Genomic DNA, 24,686 nt, shown 5'->3' with positions numbered 1-24,686 from the left:
AGCTACTCCAGAAGTTGAGGCAGGAGAATTGCTTGAACCCGGAAGGCAGAGGCTGCAGTGAGCTGAGATCGTGCCACTGAACTCTAGCCTGGGCAACAGAGCAAGGCTCCGTCTCAAAAAAAAAAAAAAAAAAAAAAAAAGGTGAGAATGATAAATTTAACATTGTGTGTATTTTACCACACTTAAAAAAAAAAAAGCAAGCCGGGCGCAGTGGCTCAAGCCTGTAATCCCAGCACTTTGGGAGGCTGAGACGGGTGGATCACGAGGTCAGGAGATCGAGACCATCCTGGCTAACACGGTGAAACCCCGTCTCTACTAAAAAATACAAAAAAATAGCTGGGCGAGGTGGCGGGCGCCTGTAGTCCCAGCTACTCGGGAGGCTGAGGCAGGAGAATGGCGTGAACCCGGGAGGCGGAGCTTGCAGTGAGCTGAGATCCGGCCACTGCACTCCAGCCTGGGCGACAGAGCGAGACTCCGTCTCCAAAAATAAAAAATAATAATAAAAAAAAAAAAGCAGAGTATTCCCAGCCGCTCTGAGCCTTTCCCACCCCAGCAGAGGTGTTTCCAGTAGTGCAGGAACCCCAAAGACAAACACAGGTTTTTTGGGGCTGGTGAGGCCTGCTCGTCGGGACCTGCCTTCCTTGGTAGTCAGCGTCTTTCCCTCCGCCCCAGTCTTTTCTGGATTTCAAGTTTCACACCTCGGTTCTCTGCCAAGCTTTATACTCAACATGAAGATTGGGCTTCAAGGGAATTTTGTATTGTTCTATGTAAATTCAGACTTACAAAAGATCCTTGGGGGAATGATTAGCCAATATTATGACAACACCCCACCCCTTCCCCACCCCTGCCCCAAGATTTACTACATTATTAACTTCTAGTAGGATAACTTTCAATGCAATTTAATATGAACTGTGTCCATGCACAGCAACTCAACTTTCCTTGTTGGCTGAGGGTTAGGGGGGGTTGGGGGGCAAATAAATCCTTGATTGACAGCAAGTTACACACAAGTAGTATTCTGTTTGCAGATAAAACTAGAACTGTGTCAATATTTTGGGAAGTCTGGGCAAAGTGGCAAAGAATGAGGAATAGGTGCGTGGGGCACAAGGTGTCTGCAGAATCTTCTCTGGGGGAAACACCCCGTGATGTTTGCATCTCAGAAGTCCTTGGCAAGGTCAGACCCCCTACAAAGGACTTGGGAGGAGAGCAGCCTCAGCCCAGGATGACTTCATTGTGGAGACAGAAACAAATTCTTCTCTAAGTGGGAAGAAGCTCTTTAGCTGCATTAAGAGTCTGAAATCTGATGAAAAGGTGAATAGATTCATTCTTCCTGGCATCAGTCACCTGGGACTTCATCAGACTCAAACTGATTAAGGAAATTCACATTGAAAGCATCGTTTATAATGGACCCAAATCATAGAAAACATTTGGCTTGGAGGAAGGTAGAAATAGCATTTCTACCTAAGCCATAATCTTTCACCATCTCCCCTTCCTCCTTTGCAGTGTTGACAGCCATGTCTCTTCCCCAAGACTAATCATTAGACTAATTAGTGGCTAATCAATGTTTAATTAAAACCTAGCCATTAATTATGGGAAGTGCCAGGGCAACCAGGGAATAAAACATGGTTGCAGGAGTAATCAGATTTCCTTAAATTTGGCTGATGACTTAAACAGGGATGTTTCCTTCCTGTGTTTGTCATTCCTTGTTTTCACTTTGGTGTGGGAGGGTCTGGAGGTCTGGAGAGGGGAGAAGAGAGACAGTGAACAGCCAGCTGGATTGCTCTGAGATTTCAGCTTCAGGTCTGTTACCTGATTTTCTCAGCCACTCCACAGACACCTTCCCCATAGTTCTGTCATTGTTCTTCCCATGCTCCAAATTTAATCTATTTTTCCTCTACAAATTCTTTATTGAGTTTCTACATAATTGCATTTAGATTAGCACCCAGACTTGTTACCATGAACTGCAAGGTTCTGGATTGATGGTTCTTAACCCTGACTGCATGTTAGAATTGCCAACAGACAGCAAAAAGATTCTAATACAAGGACAGACAAATAGACTAATGAAGACAGCAGAGAGCCCAGGCACGGAACCAGCACATGAGGGTGTATATGACTGGCACATGACAAAGGTGGCCCTGTTAAGGAGGGCATGGCAGATCTTTGCAACCAATGGATCCACCACCAAATGGCCACTTTAGAATAAACAGGAAACTTGATCCCTACTTCACACTGTACCAAAAAAAAAATCTGTCTTCTAGAAGATGACACAGAAGATGTAGAACATCTTCATGATTCAAAGAATATTAACGACATGGGGAAATATTAACAAATCAGATTATATTAAGAATAAAAGAAATGGGCACAATGAAAGGGTACAATTAAGAGAGTGAATAGGGGCCGGGCGCAGTGGCTCACGCCTGTAATCCCAGCACTTTGGGAGGCCGAGGCAGGCGGATCACAAGGTCAGGAGATCGAGACCACGGTGAAACCCCGTCTCTACTAAAAATACAAAAAAATTAGCCGGGCGCGGTTGTGGGCGCCTGTAGTCCCAGCTACTCGGGAGGCTGAGGCAGGAGAATGGCGTGAACCCGGGAGGCGGAGCTTGCAGTGAGCCGAGATCGCGCCACTGCACTCCAGCCTGGGCGACAGAGTGAGACTCCGTCTCAAAAAAAAAAAAAAAAAAAAAAAAAAAAAGAGAGTGAATAGGCAAGGACCAAGTGGAAGAAGATATTTGCAATATATGTCACCAAAAAAGGGCTCACAGAAAAATGGGAAAAAGACTTGAACAAGCACTTCACCAAGTGCTTTACTAGTCATCAGACAGAAACAGATACTGCTGCCTAGGCACTGGAATGACTGCAGTGAATAGGTTGCCAGTCCTAAGGGTTTGTAAAAATATGGAATGATTGGGGCATCCCTATATTGCTGGTAGGAAAGTAAATGGGAACAATCACTTTGGAAAACTGTTTGGCAGAATCTACTAAAGCTGAACATACACCTGCCCCAGAACCCAGCTACTTTATCCCTAGATAGTGCCCACTGGAAACGCATGCCCAGGGGCACTGAAATGTGTGCACGAGTGTGACCATAGCAGCACTGTTTTTCACAGCTTCAAGCTTGAAGTAACCCAGCCCAAGTAACACAGTAGTGTGGCCAAATTGTGAAATCATACAATTATAATTCTAAACAGAACTACGCTCTATGAATACTAAACATTAAACCGCACGTCTACACTCTGTGAACCTCACCCGATAATGTAGAATCAAAGAATCCAGACATTCCACTCATGTGAAGTTCAGAAATGGGCAAGATGGAAATTTTTTAAAACTTTTTTTTGTTTGTTTTAAATCTTCAACTTTTACGTTCATGGGTACATGTGCAGGATGTGTAGGTTTGTTACATAGGTAGATGTATGCTGTGGTAGATGTGTGCTGTGGTAGATGTGTGCTGTGGTAGTTTGCTACACAGCTCATCCCATCACCTAAGTATTAAGCCCAGAATCCATCAGCTATTCTTCCTGATGCTCTCCCTCCCCCTGCCCAACAAGCTTCAGTGTGTGTTATTCCTGCAACCATGTGTCCATGTGTTCTCATTGTTCAGTTCCCACTTATAAGTAAGAATATGTTGTGTTTGGTTTTCTGTTCCTGTGTTAGTTTACTGAGGATAACAGCTTCCAGCTCCATCCATATCCCTGCAAAGGACATGTTCTCATTCCTTTTTATGGCTGCATAATATTCCACGGTATATATGTGTCATGTTTTCTTTATCCAGTCTATGATTGATGGGCATTTGGGTTGATTCCATGTCTTTGCAATTGTGAATAGTGCTGCAGTGAACATACACATGCATGTATCCTTCTAATAGAATGATTTATATTCCTTTGGGTATATACCCAGTAATGGGATTGCTGGGTCAACTGGTATTTCCGCCTCTAGATCTTTGAGGAGTCACCACATAGTCTTCCACAATGGTTGAACTTATTTACACTCCCACCAACAGTGGGACTAGTCCACAACCTCGCCAGCATCTGTTGTTTCTTGACTTTAATAATCGCCATTCTGACTGGTGTGAGATGGTATCTTGTGGTTTTGACTGGCATTTCTCTACTGATCAGTGATGTTGAGCCTTTTTTCATATGCTTTTTGGCCACATATATGTCTTCTTTTGAGACGTATCTGTTCATATCCTTTGCCTACTTTTTAATGGGATTGATTTTTTCTTGTAAATATGTTTAAGTTCCTTATAGACTCTGGCTATTAGACCTTTGTCAGATGGATAGATAGCAAATTTTTCTCCCCCTCTGTAGGTTGTCTCTTCACTCTGATGATAGTTTCTTTTGCTGTGCAAAGCTCTTTAATTAGATCCCATTTGTCAATTTTTGCTTGTGTTGCAATTGCTTTTGGCGTTTTCGTCATGAAATCTTTGCCCATGCCTATGTCCTGAATGCTATTGCCTAGATTTTTGCTTTTTGATTTTGTTTTTTTTTTAGATGGAATTTCATTCTGTCACCCAGGCTGGAGTGCAGTGGTGTGATCTTGGCGTGCCGCAACCTCCGCCTCCCAGGGTCAAGTGATTCTCCTGCCTCAGCCTCCTGAGTAGCTGGGATTACAGGCGCCCACCACCACGCCCAGTTCATTTTTATATTTTTAGTAGAGACAGGGTTTCACCATGTTGGCCAGGCTGGGCTTGAACTCCTGACCTCACGTGATCTACCCACCTCAGCCTCCCAAAGTGCTGGGATTACAGGCTTGAGCTACTGTACTCAGCATAGATTTTGATAGAAATCTTGATAGTGGTTTCCTTTAGGGGAGGAGAAAGGTGGGAGGTAGGGGGAAAGGGGAGGGAAGAGGGGCCCTCCGTGGATCTGTGTTTTCTGTTTCTCCATCTCAGTGGTGGTTGCCTGGATTGTCCACTCTATTCATTGAGCCTATACTAATGATTTGCATACTTTTGAGCATACGTGTTATTTTCTTAAAATTAAACAATATGAAGACTGATCCCAGGCCAGAATCAATGGATCGGAGTCTCTGGGGAGTGGGGAGGGTCCAGCATGGGAGGTTTCATGGCATCTGGGGTGTGGCTGTGATGTATGTCAGGGTCACCACCTGCCCTGGCCTGTGCATGGCCCTCTCATCTTCCCAGTCTTGCTCCCCGCCTGCCTATCTCCTTGACTTTTCTGTTCCTTGAACTTGCCAGGTGCTTTCCTGCCCCAGTCTTTTGCACCTGCTGTTCTCTGGGCTCTGAGTGCTCTTTGCTAGCTGGATCCAAGTCACACCCTTAAAGCAACCTTCCCTGCCCTATCTACCCAAAACAGGCCCCTATCTACCCAAAACAGGCCCCTATCTACCCAAAACAGGCCCCTTGCCCCAGATACCCTCTGGTACATCATCCTGTTCTTTTCCTTTATTATTCTAGAGACAATGCCTGTGTTCACCAAATTCTATTTCTTTTTCCAGGAAGATTTAAAGGAGGACTCTATTTTCCAATCTCCCTTGCAGTGAGGTCAGGGTTAGGGGGTTGTAGATGGAAGTGATGCATTCCATTTCCAGATGTCATGGGCTGGCCCCCGCGTGGTCCACACTCGCCGTTCCTGTGCAGTGACCACGGTGGCCACTCACGTCAGTAGGAAGGGCTCAGGGATGTGAGGAGCCTGGGTCTTGGCGTGACCACTAGGAGGAGCGTTGCCAAGAAGAGCTGCCTGGACCACACTCGACTGTGATATAAACAAGAAATAAACCTTTCCGCAAACCCATGAGATGTGTGTTTTCTACTGCAGCAGAACCTACACTATCCCAGCGCAGGAAGCACTCATTGCAAATGGAGGTTATCTTGTTGAATAAGTTACTTGCCTGTAGGCTTCCTGTCTGTGTCTTTGTCTAGAATGTAAGCTCTTGTTTCTGTGTTCTCAGGGCCGATGATTGAGCACATGCCTGGCACACAGTAGGGGCTCAGCAAAATCCTCCTAAGGCGATGACGGGGCAGCACTTGGTGCTGTGCCAAGGGGATGATGGAGGCAGAGATACTGGCCTCAGGGGAGGAGGCAGTGGAATGGAGAGGGATCATTTGCATCTTAGCTCTGCACAAGCGACAGCTTCACTGCTCTGAGCAGTAGTTTCTCCATTAGTAATCAGTGCCTATTCCAGGCAGGCAGGATACTGGCCACGGCGATGGGTAGAATTATCCGTGGGTGCAGGTGTGATGGAGCGCACATGCAGAGAGAGAAAGAAAGAGGGAGAGAGGGAGGGGTGGAGGGGGAGACAGGGAGGGAGGGGGAGAGAGAGATGGGGGAGAGAGGGAGGGGTGGAGGGGGAGGAGACAGGGAGACAGGGAGAGAGATCACGGAGAGAGGGAGAGAGGGAAGGGTGGAGGAGGAGGAGACAGGGAGGGAGAGAGAAATAGAAGAGGGGACCATTTCACTTGGTTAAATTAGGAAATGGGGAACAGAGTGACTCCATGCTTCCTTCTAAGTCATCCTCTGTTTTCTTTCTTTTATGGGCACCACAAGTTCTTCCCATTTATAGTAGCAAATTCTCCTGGACTTAAAAAAGCCATGAGTAAAGTCAGTCCTGTGCTGCCTGTGTTGGGGCCACTGAAACTCAAGGGCCTCATTTGTCATTCTTACAGAAGAACAGACTGTTCTCAGCCCATGTCTCTCTCTCCACTAAAGCGAGCCTGGGGTCGTGTCGTCTTGAGGGAGTCTGTCCTGAAGATGTACTTCGTGTCTCCAGGAGGGCCTGGGGCCGTACTGGGCCTTCTCCTTGGTGTTACTCTGATGTGTTTGCCCGAGAGAGCTTAAGCCTTCTTTAAAAATGGAAGCATCCGTGTTCATTGCTTGGCAGATGCCTGGAAACTGCACTGTAACCTCTGCATTCTTTCCTGTAGTTTAAGGCTGATTTTTGTAGTGACCCCACTGCATTTCACAGCAGAAGCCTGTTGGGTGCTCCAAGTGTCCAGCTCTGTCCTTCTTTTTTGAGACAGAGTGTTGTTCTCTTACCCAGGCTGGAGTGCAATGGCACAATCTTGGCTCACTGAAACCTCTACCTCCCAGGTTCAAGCAATTCTCCTGCCTCAGCCTCCTGAGTAGCTGGGACTATAGTTGCCTACCACCAAGCTTGGCCAATTTTTTTGTTTTTAGTAGAGACAGGGTTTCACCATGTTGGCCAGGCTGGTCTTGAACTCCTGACCTCAGCTGATCCACCTGCCTTGGCCTCCCAAAGTTCTGGGATTACAGGCGTGAGCCACCATGCCTAGTCCCAGCTTTGTTCTTTATGGTCAATTCTAGAATCCAGCCTCAGAGTTGATGTATGTGGCTGAGATGTTGATAACATTCTAGGAGTGTGTGGGGGTGGGGTGGGGGACTTGGATGCTTAAAGACCTGCTGCAGTCTCCCCCTTAGCTGCTAGGACAGGCCACTGAGGATCAGCTCTGAGGAGAAGGCTGCTATTTGCCATGTGGCTGCTGCTTCCCCATCCTCTCCCTTCTCTCCTTCCTCCCCTTCCTCCTCATTCTTCTCCTCTTCCAGGGTGCAATGGGGGAGCCATTGAAGAGCTTTGGGCAGAAGGTGACATGGTCAGATCTGCCTTCTGAAAAGTCCCTCCTACCTGCTGTGTGGAGAGCCTGGTGGGATAGGGCAGAGGGAGTGGATGCGACCGGAACAGAGGTCAGCAAACTACGACCCACAGCCAAATCTGGCCTACTGCCTGTTTTTGTCTATAAATTTCTCTTTTCTTTTCTTTCTTTTTTTTTTTGATGGAGTCTCACTCTGTCACCCAGGCTGAAGTGCAGTGGCATGATCTCGGCTCACTGCAACCTCCACCTCCCAGGTTCAACCGATTCTCCTGCCTCAGCCTCCCGAGTAGCTGGGAATACAGGCATCCGCCACCAAGTCCCGCTAATTTTCGTATTTTTAGTAGAGACGGGGTTTCACCATGTTGGCCAGGCTAGTCTTGAACTCCTGACCTCAAGTTATCCGCCCACCTCTGCCTCCCAAAGTGCTGGGATTACAGTGAGCCACTGTGCCTGACCTTGTCCATGAAGTTGTATTGGCACACAGCCTCGCCAATTAATGTGTACATTGTCAATGGCTACTTTGGAGACAAGGGTAGAGTGGAGGAGTTGCAGGAGGGACGATCTAACCAGAAATGCAGAACAGATTCACCTCCTGACCTTCGACAGCAAGTTTGCCGGCCCCTGGGTTGGTAAGCTGCCTTCCTTTGGGCTGGTCAGAGAGCAGAGCTGTGACAAGGACATGAGTTCAGGTGGTGTACTGGAGAGTGATCTCAGAAGCAAGAATACGGGGGGAGGCAGTGAGGCGGGGAGGGGGACCCCAGCCTAAAGTTTCCCTCAGGGTCCCTGCAGAAGGCACTGGGGCCATTCTGTGAGGCCTGCAAGAAGGTAGAGAACGACACCCGGAGGTTTAGGGGCTGGGGTAACAGGACTGGGGGCCGGATGGGTCAGGCAGGTCAGGGAGTGGGAAGCTGGAGAATGTCTCCCATGAGGGACTGGTGTGGGGCTGGGGTGAGGAGGCATTGGCTAAGTCAGGAGTATTGGTGGACACCCCATACTGAGGGATGACTTTGAGTTCAGGTTTGGATGCCCCTTGACCACACTGACTGTTCCAGAACCTTCCTTTTAGAGAGATCACGGGCCACACCTGCTTTCTACCTCATAAGAGTCTCAGTGAGTCTGGGGCTATACTTCGTCCTCACACATGGGTGTTTTGGAAGCAAAAGGCACAGCTAGTCCCTGTCAGGGTCAGTAAAGGCCACCGATGGCCTCCTGCCAGCTCAGGTCAAGTTTTGCTGCCAAACGTGTTTTAGTGGCAAAATTAGAAGGTAAAACTTTAGGCTTTCAGAGCTTTTGGAATTTTTGAATTTAGGATAAAGGGTTTGGACACATAGTCACAGCTTACATTGGTTGAGGACTTTCTATGTGACAGTCACTGCAATTTTTACGAATTACTTCATCCAGTCCTATAGATGGCTCTGGGAGGCGGGCATGTGGTTATTCCCCTGGGCACGCAGCCCCAAGGTCACCTGGATGGGGAGTCCAGGAGCTGAGACATGAACCTAGGGCCAGGCCACCGTCAGTGACTTCCCTGTCTCCCGCTTCTTCCCACTGCGGACTTAGGTCAGACCTGGGCCGTCTTCATGCTGGTCTGGGTGCAGGGCTTTTCCTGCGGTCCCAGGGACCAGTGCAGGACACGGAATAGCACTCAGCAGAGTGGACTGACCTGAGCTTCCACCCGACGTTTAACTCACGGCACGGTGGGTCCTTTCCCTTCCAACAGCCTCGTCGGGAAGCTAAGCCTCAGACTCGTGCTAATAGCACGGTCTAATCGCTTTGGAACTCTGCTCGGGAATCCCATTCAGACTATACGTTTATTCTGTTTTTCCTGTCCTTCCACAGAGTCAGATCTTAGTCCTTAGAGGGTAGGCTTGCTTCGTGGAAGCAGCCAGGAGGCATTTGCATAATGTTGCTTCAGAGAGAGGGAGAGGCCCATAAAGCAATGAGACCCGTTTTCTCCTTGTGGCTTTTACGTTGGCTCTGAAGGCCACCTCTCAAAGTGGGATTCCCAGATGTTCCAAATGAGATAGCATTTTTAAAAAGGGGCCCTCCCCAGCAAGGTGCTAGAATGATTCTGAAGGACAAAATTCTGCTACCTGGGTAAGTCCAGTTCTTTTTATTTGGAAATCACGTCATTTTGTTAAAGTTAGAGCTCCTTAATAGGGACTCCTTCCCTTATACTGAGGGGCTTGTACTTGGGGGCGGTTGGTGCCCATGTCTATTTGAATTCTCCAGCTGGGCCATAGACTTTTTGATCTGTAGAGTTTTCACTGTCTTCAGAAAAGGATCAGGAATATGCGCTGAGTCTTTTAGACACGCCCCAGCCAAGGTAACCTTTTCAAATGCCTTTTTCATTTGCTTAGGTGTGTCTGGAACTCATTTTCCATTGTTTTCCCTTTCCCTTCTCCCTGCCCCAAGTGCCACACCACCTGCCCTAGAAGAGTCTTCCCACTGTGAAAAAATTCTTTAGAGAGTGGTCTAGAGGGGTTCAGGGGCTGGAGAGTCAGAAGTCTGGTCAGAGACTGGCTGTGCTGGTTGTTACCTGCCTGTCTTGGGGTAAGCACAGCATCTCCAGTGCTCGATTTACCAGTCTGTGCAGTGAATGAGGGGCTTGGACCAGGAAACTAGAAGGCCTTTGCAAGCTGTATATGTCCACAATTCCCTCTTTCTTTTATGCCCTTGTTTATCCTTTTAGCAAAACTACTTGCTTTAGATTACCTACTTTGTGGAGATGAAAAAAAAGAGCAGTGTTTGTTTCAAAATCATACTGTTCAGGTGTTTTTTTTTTTCATTTTTACAAACCACACAACTTGTATGAATTGGTGAGACTTTCTAGTACAGGTGCCGTAACATTTTATTTTTATGATTTTTAAAATGCTGAATTAACTTTTTTTTTTTTTTTTTGGTAGAGACAGGGTCCTACTATGTTGCCTAGGCTAGCCTCAAACTCCTGGTCTCAAGCAAGACTCCTACCTCAGCCTCCCAAAATGCTGGGAATCCAGCTAACTTAAAAAAAAAACCCAAAAAAAACACGATATGCAAATAGTTTTAAAATTGAAATTGTGCTCCAAGTTTATAATAAATACCAGCATTCTCGTTCCCCCTTCCTACTTCTGCCTATTCTTGCTATTGCTAGCTGTTTCTTCCAGAATTAACCCCTGCATTTCTGAACACTGCTTATACACTGAAATCTATCAATTCATTTTTCTTTTATGGTGGATCAGGTTTTTATCTCACTTACACCTAAACAATGAAATCTCAATCTTCGTTAAATCTACATTAAGGTTTTTCTTACCATAACAATCATAACTATAACATTTTTCTTTTTTGTTGTACAACTTTCTGTTTATCCTGGAGTTAATAATAGTTTAGGGTTTTGCACACCTTCCAACATACCTTTTCATACAACCTTCCATGTGGTCAAAAAATCTTATCAGCCCTCTTTTCTGCCTGGGGAAGTTGTCCTGGGGCCCTTGGACATATGCCTTGGCACTCACAGGTTGCTGTTCAGACAGCTTCAGGGCTCTTGTTCAGGACTTTTTTTTGCTCACTCTTGTGCTGAAGTGTATGTTCCTGAATCTAGCAGCTTTATCTTTTTGTTTACTGCTTGGCCTTAGTGGAGCACATTCTCTCATAACATCCTAAGCTTCTTTATTCTGTTCTCATATTCAGTTAACAGTCTGCTTGAATACAGAATCCTGGGTTTGAAATTATTTTTACCTAGAATTTCGAAGGCATTTTTCCCCCCACTAAATTCTGATTTCCATGCTGCTGTAGAGAAGTGTGATGACATTCAGAGTTTGATCCTATTATATGACCCGATTTTCTTCTCTCTGGAAGCTTTTATCCTTGGTGTTCTGAAATGTCATAAAGGTGTGGCTATAGTTTTCATTGTTAGAACACTTGGAATGGTCTTAAATCTGAAGACTTAATGCCTTTCAGTTCTGGGGACATTTATGGTATTTCTTTGATAATTTTATACCCTTAATTTTCTCTGTTCTCTCTGGAACTCCCGTTTGTCAAATACTGGACCTCCTGGTTTCATTACCTAACTCTTCAGTTAAAACAAACAAAAAACTACTGCACATTTCTTTGCCTTTTTGTCCTGCTTCCTGGGAAATGTTCTCAACCTTTCTTTTTCCTTTTCCTTTCTCCTCTCCCTCTCTCTCTCTCTCTCTCTTTCCTCTTTCTCTCTTTCTGTCTTTCTTTCCCATCTCCCCTCCCCTCTCCTCTCCTCTCCTTTCCTTTCTTCTGCACCTATCTGCCTCTCTTTCTCTCTCTCTCTCTCTGTCTCTCTTTCCAGACAGGAACTTGCTCTGTCACCCAGGCTGGAGTGCACTGGTGCAATCATAACTCACTGCAGCCTCGCCCTCCTCGGCTCAAGCATCAATTTTATTTTCTAACACTTCTACTGACCCCAGCTTATGTTATTATATTTAACTCCCATTCTTGTTCTCTAATTATTTTTTCTTGTTTTGTGTAGTATGTCACAAATTACCCCCAAACACAATGGCTTAAAACAGCAAGTGGCTTTTATCTTACAGTTTCCTTGGGCAGGGGATCTGGTTGGGCTTAGCTGGGTGGTTCTGGCTTAGGGTGTGTCATGAATTTGCAGTCAATATGTTGGCCAGGGCTGGGGTCATCTAAGGCGTGACTGGGGATGAAGGATCTGCTTCCAAGCTCAGTCACTTGGTTGCTGGCAGGAGCTGCAGTTCCTCAGCACGTGAGCCTCTCCATATGTCTGCTTGACATGGCAGGTGGCTTCCCTCAAAGCCAGTGATGGGCGGGGGTAGAGCAGGGGGGAGAGAGAGAGAAAAAGAGAGAGAGAGGAAGAAGACCGAGAGAAAGAGAGCAGAGAAGGAGAGGGAGAGGGAGAAGGAGAGACAGGGAGAGGGAGGGGGAGAAGAGAGAAAGGCAGAGAAGGAGAGAGAGGGAGGGAAAAAGAGACAGAGAGGGAGGGCGGGGGAGGGGTGGGGAAAGAGAGAGAGAGAGAGAGGAAAGGGGGCAAGAGAGAAAGGGAGAAAGGGAGAGGACAAACCAAGATGGAAGCTGCAGCATCTTCTGTAGTTTAATCTCGGAAGTGCCACGTCACCAGTCACATTGCATGTCACACTCCATCGGTCACAGAGACCAACCCGGAACAGTGGGAGGGGACGGCCCAGGGGTGTCGCCACCAGAAGGCGGCCATTTTGGAGTCTGGCACCACAGAACGTGATCCCGCATCTTCCCCTGTCTATTGTTTTGGTCGCTGTTGTCCATGCTGGAGACTTTTCTCAACTCTCTGGCGCTGTCTTTCCCCTCATGCTTAAGACCTGTAGCTTCGAGCTGATGGCCAGGAGCTCACAGACCCTCTCTATCTGGGTTCCTCCAGAAGCTGACCCTGAGCCAAGGCTTGGGGGAAAGCAGTTTATTGGGGAGGTAGAGGAAGCCCTGGCAGGGGAAGTGGACATGTGGGCCCTGGAAGGGAAGACTGCAAAGAAGGGGTGCGTCACCAAACCGGTGACTTGGTGACTCAATCCTGCAGTGCGTGTGTTTGGAACTCAACCCCGCAGGGACCTCTGAGCAACAGGGCAGAACGCCCACATGGAGTCCAACACCTGGATGGCGCTGGTGGAGCTGGGGTGTTTATGCCCCACCTCAGTCGAGTCCCGGGTGCAGGGCTCTGGGGGAAGCTGAGGGTAAAGGCCAGGACCTTGCCACCCCCAAGAGAGGCAGAGCCGTCTTCGGAGGTTTTAGGAGAAGCTTCAGGCATGGAGATGCTGGTGCCACCCTGGAGCCTGCAGGGCACTTGGAGATGCTGAGGACTGGTGGGCGCTGGCGTCGACGGCAGGCTTCCCTCAGGGGCCATGGGTGGACAGCTGTCTTTCTACTGTGACTCCCAAGTGTTGATGTATTTATAGGTCTGTTCTCTGGGGAGCTTTAGTCTCTCCAGAAATGCATCCTCTGATCTGCCTGGGGTGGGTCCTGGGCTCTGGAGCGGGCAGTGGAGGGGCCAGAGACTTCCGTTTAATCCTCCTTCAGTACCCTGCTTGTCTCCCGCTCTGTGAACCTGACATCCCTGAGCCCCAGGTCTCTCTGGGTCACTTCCTGGTGGAAATGCGCCTCAGGGGGTGGGAGAGCGGTGTGGCTGCAATGAGGCTGGTGGGGTGCAGAGTCCTCATGAGAACCCCCAGCGCCTCGGCCTCCCCTGGGCCTTTAAAGTACCCAGGGCCTCTGCTTTCCCTGAGTTTTGGAGGTTCCTTAGGGCAAATCAACTTGCTTGCCATCAGCAGCCCTGTCCCTGGCCCACTCCACAGGTCCCCAGCTCTGCCCTTCTCCCTTGGCCCGGACATCCGGCATTCCTCTCTAATTCATTCTGTTTCTGCTTCTTACCTGTTATGGGTGATTGGAGAGAGAAAGGAGTGGAAAAATCGAATTCCCCCCCAAATCTAGATGGGGATAATTCACCATCAGTTGTTGGGAACTTCCAGCACAGCTTTCCCTAGAAACATTGTTTTTATGATGAGAGGTCCTTGCGCGGGCACTGATATGGTTTGGATCTGAGTCTCTGCTCAAATCTCGTGTTGAAATGTAATCCCCAATGTTGGAGGTGGGGCCTGGTGGGATGTGATTGGATCAGGGGACTGGTTTCTCATGAATGAGTTAGCACCCACCCCTTGGTACTGTCCTCCTGATAGTAAGTGAGTTATTGTGAGATCTGGTTGTTAAAATGGGTAGTGTCTCCCTCCCTGCTTGTTCCTGCTCCACCATGGAAGACACCTTGCTTCCCCTTCGCCTGCCTCCATGACTGGAAGTTTCCTGAGGCCTCCCCAGAAGCCAAGCAGATGCCAGCATCATGCTTCCTACACAGCCTGCAGAACCGTGAGCCAATTAAGCTTCTTAAAAAATTACCCCGTCTCAGGTATGTCTTTTTTTCTTTTTTGAGGTGGAGTATTGCTCTGTTGTCCAGGCTGAAGTACAGTGGTATGATCTTGGCTCACTGCAAACTCCACCTCCCAGGTTCAAGTGATTCTCCTGCCTCAGCCTCCCCAGTAGCTGGGATTACAGGCCTCCACCATCACACCTGGCTAGTTTTTGTATTTTTAGTAGAGACGGGGTTTCACCATGTTGGCCAGGCTGGTCTTGAACTCCTGATCTCAGGCGATCCACCTGCCTTGGCCTCCCAAAGTTCTGGAATTATAGGTGTGGACCACTGCACCTGGCCAAGTATTTCTTTATAGCAGTGCAAGAACGGACTAACGTAGGCGCATTCAAAGCCGTTGGGTGAGTCAGGATAAACCAGGTTCTTCTGTGCTAACAAACAAGCCCAGGCATCTCACTGGCTTGTCCCAGTAGAGATTTACTTCCCAGCTGGGCATGGTGGCTCACACCTGTAATCCCAGCACTTTGGGAAGCCAAGGTGGGAGGATCACTTGAGGCTAGGAGTTTGAGACCAGCCTGGGTAACCATTAAGACCCCATCTCTACCAAAAAAATAAAAATAAAAATAATTAGCCAGACTTGGTGGTGTGTGCCTGTAGTCCCAGCTACTTGGGAGGCTGAGGCAGGAGGATCACCCGAACCCAGAAAGTGGAGGCTGCAGTGAGCTGCAATTGCAGCACTGTACTCCAGCCTGGGTTACAGAGTGAGGCTCTATTTAAAAAAAAAAAAAAAAGACTTATTTCTCACTCATGCCAAGCTGGTTGAGCCGTATTCCTCATCCTGTGGCCATGGCATCTGGAATGTAACACCACATGTGGCTGTGGTGGGGCATGGGTGTGGGTGGGGGAGGCTGGAGCAGGAGGGTTTTAAGGGCCAGGTGTGAAATGGCTTGTATCATTTCTGCCCGCAACCCACTGGCCACCGGGATCCAGCCTCCTGCAAGGGAGGCTTGGAAAGCTTGATGGCGTGGGGACATTTGGAGAGCACCCCCAGCCACTGCCAGAGTTATGTCACCACTTCCATACCTGGCCATGGCTCTGGGGGTGTCCTTGGACTCTAGTACCAGGAAGTATTGCCATGCCCCCATTGGCCCCAACGAGGCAGAGGTGGCCGGGTCCTGTGGAGGGATGACAGAGTCACAGCCACAGCTAGCATCATGGAGTGCCTGCCGTTTGCAGGGCTTGCTGGACATGCTCCAGGCACAGCCTCCTTACCAGCCTCTGCAGTGGGGCCACGCCTGTCCCCACAATGCTGTTGCAGGGGTCTGGAGAGCTTGGTAACTGGAGAGCAGGATGGAAACCCAGGCAGCTGTTTCATACCTCAGCGGCCCAGTTCTTGGGTGACCTGCCTCTGGGGAGGACGTGCCCGTGAATTAGGTCCTGACTGTGCAGCCTCAGCTAAGCTCTAGGTCTCCATTACCCACGTCATCCGCACCCCTCCCTGTCCTGCAGGTACTCTTGCCAGTCCCGTGCTGTCCACGAGCAGAGCTCATCCTGAGTCTCCCTGACCACACCCACAGGTCCATCCAGCTTGTCTCATGCTGTCTGACCATGCTTCATGTTGTCGACTCTGAGATCTGTGTCTTCTGAGGGACTAGCAGTGTGCCCACTACTGTACCCCCAGACCAGCTCTGCATCCCCCACTGCACGCTGAGATGGGCTCTGTGTCCCCCGCTGGACCCCCAGGAGGCTCTGTGTCCCCCACTGTGCCCCCAGGAGGCTCTGTGTCCCCCACTGCACCCCCGGGTGGGCTCTGTGTCCCCCGCTGTGCCCCCAGGAGGCTCTGTGTCCCCCACTGCACCCCCGGGTGGGCTCTGTGTCCCCCGCTGTGCCCCCAGGAGGCTCTGTGTCCCCCACTGCACCCCCGGGTGGGCTCTGTGTCCCCCACTGCGCCCCCAGGTGGGCTCTGTGTCCCCCACTGTGCCCCCAGGTGGGCTCTGTGTCCCCCGCTGTGCCCCCAGGAGGCTCTGTGTCCCCCACTGCACCCCTGGGTGGGCTCTGTGTCCCCCACTGCGCCCCCAGTTGGGCTCTGTGTCCCCCACTGCGACCCCAGGTGGGCTCTGTGTCCCCCACTGCACCCCCAGGTGGGCTCTGTGTCCACCACAGCACTAACCCTGGAGGTGGGAGACAGGTGTGAGTTGGGGGTGGGGCAGGGCGACCCAGGCCATTGGAGAGTGGGGTGGAAGGTTGAGGAGGAGGCAGGGGTGGATCGAAGCCCTGAGCCACAGGGCCTTGGTCATACGCTGTGCCACGGCCTTGTGCATTTGGGGGTGGCAGGGCCTGTGGGCTGGGGTGCTCTGTGTGTCATGGGCTTCTCTGGTGCTCCCACAGATGTGGGATGGCCCCGGGCTCCCAAGTCTGGGGGAGGTGGCAGAGAGCTGACTCTGGGCCAGAGATTTCCCAGTGCTGGGAAATGGAGACAGTGTGGAAGCAGCTATGTTTAGACGTAATTACTCTGTCTTGTGCAGAGGTATTAAGGCATCCTCCCTGGCAGTTGCACGAATGAGCTGGAGGCATCGCTGGCATGAGCGGCAGCCGCTGTGCTGCGGGGCTTGTTGCTGCTTTCCTGTGCGGAGACCTGTCACTGTGTTGAGGCAGAGGAGGGTCAAAGGGGCAACTGGAGGCTATGGGAGAGAGGAACCCACCCATTTTCAGGGAAATGTGTTGTTCCTGCGAGCCATTCCCTTGGATGTGTCAGGCTTTCTGCAGGCGACACGGGTGGAGTGATGCTGACAGTGGCTGTGCAGTTCATGGTTGTTTATGAAAGGTGCCCTGTTTCTGGGCATGGCTGGGCACGCTCGGGCATCAGGGCTACAGCTCAGCCATGAGCAGATGAAGTCCTCTCACTCATTCTAGTGCAAGGAGATTACACACACACACACAGAGCAGTGAAAATGTCACAGAGGAAATAAAATCAAGAAGGAGAGGTGGGGTTGGCCTGTCCCCTGTCCCCTGGCTCCACTGCTGGGCTGGGGATGCTGTAGTCATGCGCTGGGCCATCCTCTCTGCTAAGGCCTTGCTGTGCAAAGACCTGAGAGAGGCCAGCAAGTGAACCAGGTGGGTATCTGGGGAAGAGCAGGCCGGGCAAATGGGTCAGCGCTTGCAAAGGTCGTGGGGTGGGAGGGTGGCTGGCAGGACAGAGGTACAGCCAGGGTGCTGGCGGCAGAGCAGGGCCAGACAGGAGAGATATCGGGGTCAGGGGTAGCAAATGGGCAGGTCAGGTTTGGTCTTTGTGATATGGTTTGGCTGTGCCCCCACCCAAATTTCACCTTGAATTGTAATAATCCCCCCATGTCGAGGGCAGGGCCAGGTGGAGCTAATTGAATCATGGGAGCAGGTTCCCCCATACTGTTCTCATGGTAGTGAATAAGTCTCATGAGATCTGATGGTTTTATAAGTGGGAGTTCCCCTGGACACGCTGTCTTGCCTGCTGCCACATAAGATGTGTGTTTGCTTCTCCTTTGCCTTCTGCCATGATTGTGAGGCCTCCCCAGTTGTGTGGAACTGTAAGTTCATTAAACCTCTTTTCTTTATTAATTATCTAGTCTTTATTAGCAGTGTGAGAACAGACCAATACAATGGGACTCATTTTTCTTTTTTAGTTTTTTGTTAAACTTCTCACGTCACGTTTTCTGACAACACCTTCCATTGTACCGTCTGTTTCTTAACAATACCTGGGACATTGCAAACTTGTTCTCCAAGAATACTCTAGGTCTCAGTGTGTGTGACAAGGGATGGAAAGTGAGTTTCCTAAGAAAAAAATCAATTGTGCATTTTGGCACATGGGTGACAGATCCAGGTGTCTTTCTGGGGAAAGGAGTGGCTGGGGGTTGGGGGTGAGAGACAAAATCATGAAACCCACTAGCTGTGAAAGGGTGAAGGGGAGAGGCCAGGAGACCAAGAGAAGTTGTGGATCTTACTGCAAGGGAGAGAGTGGGGAGCAGAGGTGGATGTAAAGAGAGGAAACGGTTTTTGCAGGAGGTGCTTTAATATGCATCCATCTAAATCAAGGATGCCAAATTATTGCAGATTCCTTTTGAGTCCCGACAAACTTCACAGGTTGGTTCTGGGCTCCTCCATGGGGGCGTCTCAAGGTTCCCTCTACTTTACCCCATCTGCCTGCCAGGTGAGGACCCTTCTCCTGTCAGGGGAGGGCTCATTGGAGGCCACCCCCGCTTCATTCCTTCTGCCCTGGTCAGCGGCCCTGCGCCTTAAATGAAGGAGGCCGTTGCGGTCCAGGAAGCGAATGTTTGAGGGAAAGACAGTGAACTGGATGATGCCAGGGCTGGGCTTGGCAGTTGCGTGATGCCAGGCTGGGCTGGGCTGGGAAGTTGGCAGACCCAGTGGCAAGTGTAGGGCTGGAAGCAGGAGATGGAGAGAAGGGTCAGCTGGAAAGTATGAGGTCTTAAGAGGGTCCTCAGGCAAGCCTCGCTGAGAAGGTGACATTCAGCATCATCTTGAAGGGTGGGGAAGAGGCATGAGGATGTCTGAGGAGGATTATTCCAGGTAGGGGCCACCAGAAGTGCAAGGTTTCCGTGGCCAACATGTGCTTGGCATTTGGTGGTGCATAAAGCGGTGGTGTTTCTGGCATGGGGTGAGTCAGGAGGAGGAGGGTGGGACTGAGGGGTGGGGCACACCACACAGGTGCACTTGCTGGACATTGCACACAAGGCTTTGGGGTTCTGAGCAGAGGAGGGACATGAACTGACCTAAGAATGAGTGAAAGAAGAATAAACAAATGGCGGGGTGCAGATGTCGGGAGACCGTTCGGGAGCTTCATGACGGCCCGGGTGAGTGGTGAGGGCAGCTTGAGTCTGAGCAGTGGTGGCAGGATTGGTGAGACGTGATTAGACGCTGAATATATCGTGGAGGCAGAAGCAGCACAAGTTTACTGCTAGATTACATACAAAACCTGAAAGGAAGAGAGGAGGTGAGGATGACTATAGGTGTTTTGTTTTTCTGAACAATTGGAAGAATAAAGTTGCCATTTTCCGATCCTTCTGCATTTCCATAAAAATTTTAGAATCAATTTCTACAAAGAAGACTGTCGGGATTCCCATTGCATTTGCATTGAATTTCTATATCTAGTGGAAGAAAATGACATCATAGCAATATGGAATTCTCTGCTTACATAATCATGACATATATGTTCATTTGTGTGGGCCTACTTTCTTCCAGAGATGCTTTTCGTTTCTTCCTGAGATATTTAATTTCCAATGTATACTTCGTTCACGTGTTATTAAACCTATTTTAAAATATATTGTGTGTGACATCATTGCAAATGGATTTAAAAAAGTCATTATTTTTTATCTCTAAACATAAAAATACAATTGATTTTAAGTATTGACTATGTATATTATGATCTCGATAAATACACTGCTTAGTTCTAGTTATTTTATAGATTCTTTAGGATTTTTAAATATAAATGACCTTGCATTGCTGAGATAAAATTCAACAATGTTATTGCTAATTTTATTTTGCTAGTATTCTGTAGAGAATTTTTGTTTCTATATTCATGAGGTATGTTGGTCTGTGATTTTCTTTGTAATGTCTTTATCAGTTTTTGACATCATAGTTATGTTGACCTCATAAAGCATACTGGGAAGATTTTACTTTCTTTATTTTCTGCAAAAGTTTCAGTAGAATTATTTCTTCTTTGAATGTTTTGATAGAATTCACCAGTAAAACCACCTGGACCTGAAATTTTTTCATGGGAAAGTTTTGATGATGTATTCAATCTTTACTCAAATTTTCTATTTCATCTTGTGTCAATTTTTGTAAGTTGTATTTTAGAAATATGTCCATCTCATCTAAATTGTTGAATGTATTGTCATAAAGTTGTTCTAATATTCCATTATTAACCTTTTAATATATGTAGTATTTCTAGAGATAGCCCTCTTTTTTGTTTTCTCTTTTTTTCTTGATCTTTTCAAAGAACCGTCTTTTAACTTTGTTAATTTTCTTTTTGTTTGTCTGTTTTCCATTTACTCAGTTTCTGCTATTATTTGTATTTTTCCTTTTAATTACTTTTTAAGAAAAAGTTTTTTAAGGTAGAAGCTTAGTTCATTAATTTGAGAACATCTTTTTTAATGTAAGCATATTAAAGCTACACATTTTCTCCAAGCTTTATTTTAGCTACAGTTCACAAATTTTGATATTTGTTTCTTCATTACTGTTCAGTTTGAAATATTTTTAAATGTGCTTTGTGATTTCTACTTTGACCTATAGAATATTTAGAAATGTGTTGTTTAATTTCCAAATATTTGGGGGATTTTCCCATATATCTTATTGTCATTAATTTTTAATTTAGTTCCATGTGGTCAGAAAACATATTCGACAAGTTTCAATCTTTTGAAATGTATGAAGATTTTTAAAAAAATGGCCCAGCGCATGATCTTTCTTGGTGAATATATCATGTAAACTTGAAAAGAATGAGTATTTGGCAGTTGTTGAATTTAGTGTTCTATAAATGGCTATTAGGACAAAGTGGTTAATGATGTTATTCAGATTTTTCTCTTGACTTGTATCAGTTGTTGAGGGAGGGGTGTTAGAATCTCCAACTGTAATTATAGATTTCTCCCTTTAATTCTTTCAGTTTTTTCCTTATATATTGTGAAGCTCTTCTCTTAGGCCCTTTATGTTTGTGAATTTTATATTTTTCTAAAAATTAATTCTTTTAATATTATGTAATGTTACTCTTTATCTCTGTTAATATCCATTGTCTTCAAGTCTAATTTATTTTCATTAACGTAACCCATCTAGCCTTCTTATGCTTATTGTTAGCATGGTATCATTTTTAAGCCTTTTGTTTTTAGAGACAGGGTCTGACTTTGTTGCTCAGGCCAGAGTGGAGTGGTGTGATCATAGCTCACTGTAACCTTGAACTCTTGGGCTCGAGCGATCCTCCCAGCTCAGCCTCCTGAGTAGCTAAGACTATAGGAGTGCACCACCATGCCAGGCTAATTTAATTTTTGTAGAGATGAGGTCTATGTTGCTCAGGCTCATTTTTAGTCTTTAAAAAATGCTCAATCTATATTTGTAGATGATAACCTCCACCTTTTAACTGAAAGGTTTGGTCCATTCGTATTTTGTGTACTTATTGATATGGCCAGAATTGATCTATCATTTTCCTATTTTTTTTTCTGTTTGTGTCATCTGTTTCTCATGCATTTGTACCTCTTTCTCGGCCTTCTTTGTGGTTAACTTTGTTTATTTTAGTGTTCCATTTTAATTTATATATTAGCTTTGTCTGTTGTACTTTTTACTTTATCTAGACTTTATACTTTTTTCTGTATAAGCCCATATGACATTAACAATAAAAAAGTGAAGTGAGAGAGATCATTAAATTCACGAAGAAAATGACAGCATTGCTTTCTTGAAATGCTTTCCTCTAGCTTTATGGAGGTATACTTGACAAATAAAAATTGTATATATTTAAGGTGTAAAACGTGATGATTTTGTGTACATATACATTGTGAAATGGTTGCTGCAATCAAGCAAATTAACATACCCATCACTTTACATAGTTGTAGTATTTTTCGTTGTGGCGAAGATACTTAAAAATCTACCCTCTTGGCAAATTTCAAGTATTATTAACTATAGTCAACATAATGTATGTTAGATTTCTGGGACTTATTTATCACACATAACTGAACCTTTATGTCCTTTGGCCAACACCTCCTCATTTCCTCCCACCCTTCAGCAATGGCAACCATCATTCTATTGTTTGTTTTTATGAGTTTGACATTTTTAGATTCCATATATAAGTGAGATAATGCTATATTTTTCATTCTGTGTCTGGCTTATTTCACTTAACATAATGTCCTTCTACTAGTCTATTCTCACATTGCCATAAAGAAATTCCTGAGACTGGGTAATTCATTAACGTTTTTTTAAGTACCAGTTATTAAAGAGACTAGCCTTTCTCCATTGTGTGTTTTTGGCACCCTTGTTGAAGATCTATTGACTATAAATGAATGAATTTATTTCTGGGCTCTCTATTTTGTTCTGTTGGTCTATATACCTGTTTTATGTCAGTACCATAATTGGTAATTGGTTCACATTTCTGCAGGCTGTACAGGAAGCATGGTGGCATCTGCTTCTGGGGAGGCCTCAGGAAACTTATAATCGTGGTGGAAGGTGCAGAGGGAGCTAGCACTTTACATGGCCAGAGCAAGAGGAAGAGAGAGGGGAAGGTGCCACATATTTTTAAACAACCAGATCTCATGAGAACTCATTATCACCACAACAGCACCAAGGGAGATGGTGTTAAAACATAAGAAACCACCCCCATGATCCAATCACCTCCTACCAGGCCCCTCCTCCAACATTGGGGCTTAGAATTAGACATGAGATTTGGGTGGGGACACAGATCCAAATCATATCAGTCCTCCAGGTTCATTTGTGTTGTTGCAAATGGCAGGATTTTCTTCGTTTTAAAGGCTGAATAGTTTTCTATTATGTATGTAACGTCTTCTTTAGGCATTCATCTACTAATGGACACTTAGGTTTTTCCCATTTCCATATCTTGGCAATTGTGAATAATGCTGCAATAAACATGGGGGTGCAGTTGTCTCTTTCAGATACTGATTTCATTTTCTTTGAATATATACCTAGAAGTAGTCTTGCTGGATCATATGGTAGTTCTATTTTTAACTTTTAAGGACTCCATACTATTTTCTATAATGGTTGTACCAATGTACATTTCTACCAACAATGTATAAGGATTCCTTTTTCTTCACATCCTTGCCCACACTTGTGATCTTTTGTGTTTTTGATAATAGCCAACCTAACAAGTGTGAGGAGATATCTAACTGTGGTTTTGCTTTGCATTTCCCTGATAATTAATAATATTGACCACCTTTTCATATACCTATTGGCCATTTGTATGACTTCTTTTGAGAAATGTCATTCAAGTACTTAGCCCATTTTAAACTTGGGTTATTTGTTTCTTGGCTATTAAGTTGTTTGAGTTTCTTATATATTTTGGATATTAACTTCTTGTTAGATATATTATTTGCAAATATTCCTCCCATTCTATAGATTTCCTTTTCACCCTGGCTTTATTGTTCCCTTTGTTATGCAGAAGCTTTTTAGTTTGATGCAATCTCACTTATTTTTGGAATTATCGCCTATGATTTTGGTGTCATATCCAATAAAATCACTGGCCAGACCAATGTTAAAAAGTTTTTTCCCTATGTTTTCTTCTAGTAGTTTTATGGCTTTGGGTCTTACATGTACGTCTTTAATCCATTTTAAGTTGATTTTTGTGTATGGAGTGAAGTGAGAGTTCAGTTTTTTTCTCCTGTACGTGAATGTTCAGTTTTTTAAAGCACCAGTTATTAAAGAGACTAGCCTTTCTCCATTGTGTGTTTTTGGCACCCTTGTTGAAGATCTGTTGACTATAAATGAATGAATTTATTTCTGGGCTCTCTATTTTGTTCTATTGGTCTATATATCTGTTTTATGTCAGTACCATAATATTTTGATAACTGTAGCTTTGCGATATTTGAAATCAAGAAGAATAATGCCTCCAGCTTTGTGCTTGTTCAAAATTGCTTTGGCTATTCAGGATCTTTTGTGGTTCCATATGAATTTTGGGATTTTTCTTTTTCTGTTTTTGTAAAGAATGTCATTGGGATTTTGATAGGGGTTGCACTGAATTTGTGGATCACTTTGGGTGGTATGCACATTTTAACTATATTAATTCTTCCAATCCATGAACACAGGAAGTCTTTTCCTTTATGTTTATTTTTTTAATTTCCTGCATCAATGTTTTATAACTTTCACTGTACAAATCTTCAACCTCTTTAAGTTTATTCATAAGTATTTTTTTGTTGCTATTGTGAATGGGATTAATTTCTTAATTTCCTTTTCACATACTTAATTGTCGTGTATAGAAATACAACTGATCTTTGTATGTTGATTTTGTATTCTGTAATTTTACAGAATTTTTTAAAGCAGTTTTTTTTTCGTTGTTGCATGTTTAGGATTTTCTACATATATCATCATGCCATCTGCAAATAGAAAAAATTTACTTCTTTCTTTCTGATTTGGATATTTTTGTTTCTTTTTCTTGGCTAATAGCACTGGCTAGAACTTCCTGTACTATGTTGAATAGAAGTGATGGGAGTAGGCATCCTTTACTTGTACCAGATCTTACAGTAAGGCTTTCAGTTTTTTTTTTCCCATTGATTATGATATT

The 24,686-nt window shown here is 46.0% G+C and overlaps 1 long non-coding RNA gene across 3 annotated transcripts in view; it reads left to right on the top strand.

The window, feature by feature from the left end:
- Window positions 1–24,686, top strand: part of LOC105469258 (uncharacterized) — a 46,163-nt gene that overhangs the window by 16,379 nt on the left and 5,098 nt on the right. The window contains exon 4 of one of the 3 annotated variants that reach the window (XR_011615220.1): window positions 14,319–15,112. The exons of the other annotated variants lie outside the window; for them this stretch is intronic. This is a non-coding gene — a long non-coding RNA (uncharacterized lncRNA). Of the gene's footprint in view, window positions 1–14,318; window positions 15,113–24,686 lie in introns of those variants that run through there. 3 annotated transcript variants of the gene reach the window in all.

Source organism: Macaca nemestrina, chromosome 17 (genome assembly GCF_043159975.1).
Source record: "Macaca nemestrina isolate mMacNem1 chromosome 17, mMacNem.hap1, whole genome shotgun sequence".
In the NCBI taxonomy this organism is placed as follows: Eukaryota; Metazoa; Chordata; class Mammalia; order Primates; family Cercopithecidae; genus Macaca; species Macaca nemestrina.
Note: the sequence above shows the minus strand (reverse complement) of the source record. Positions and strands in the feature narration are given on the sequence as shown.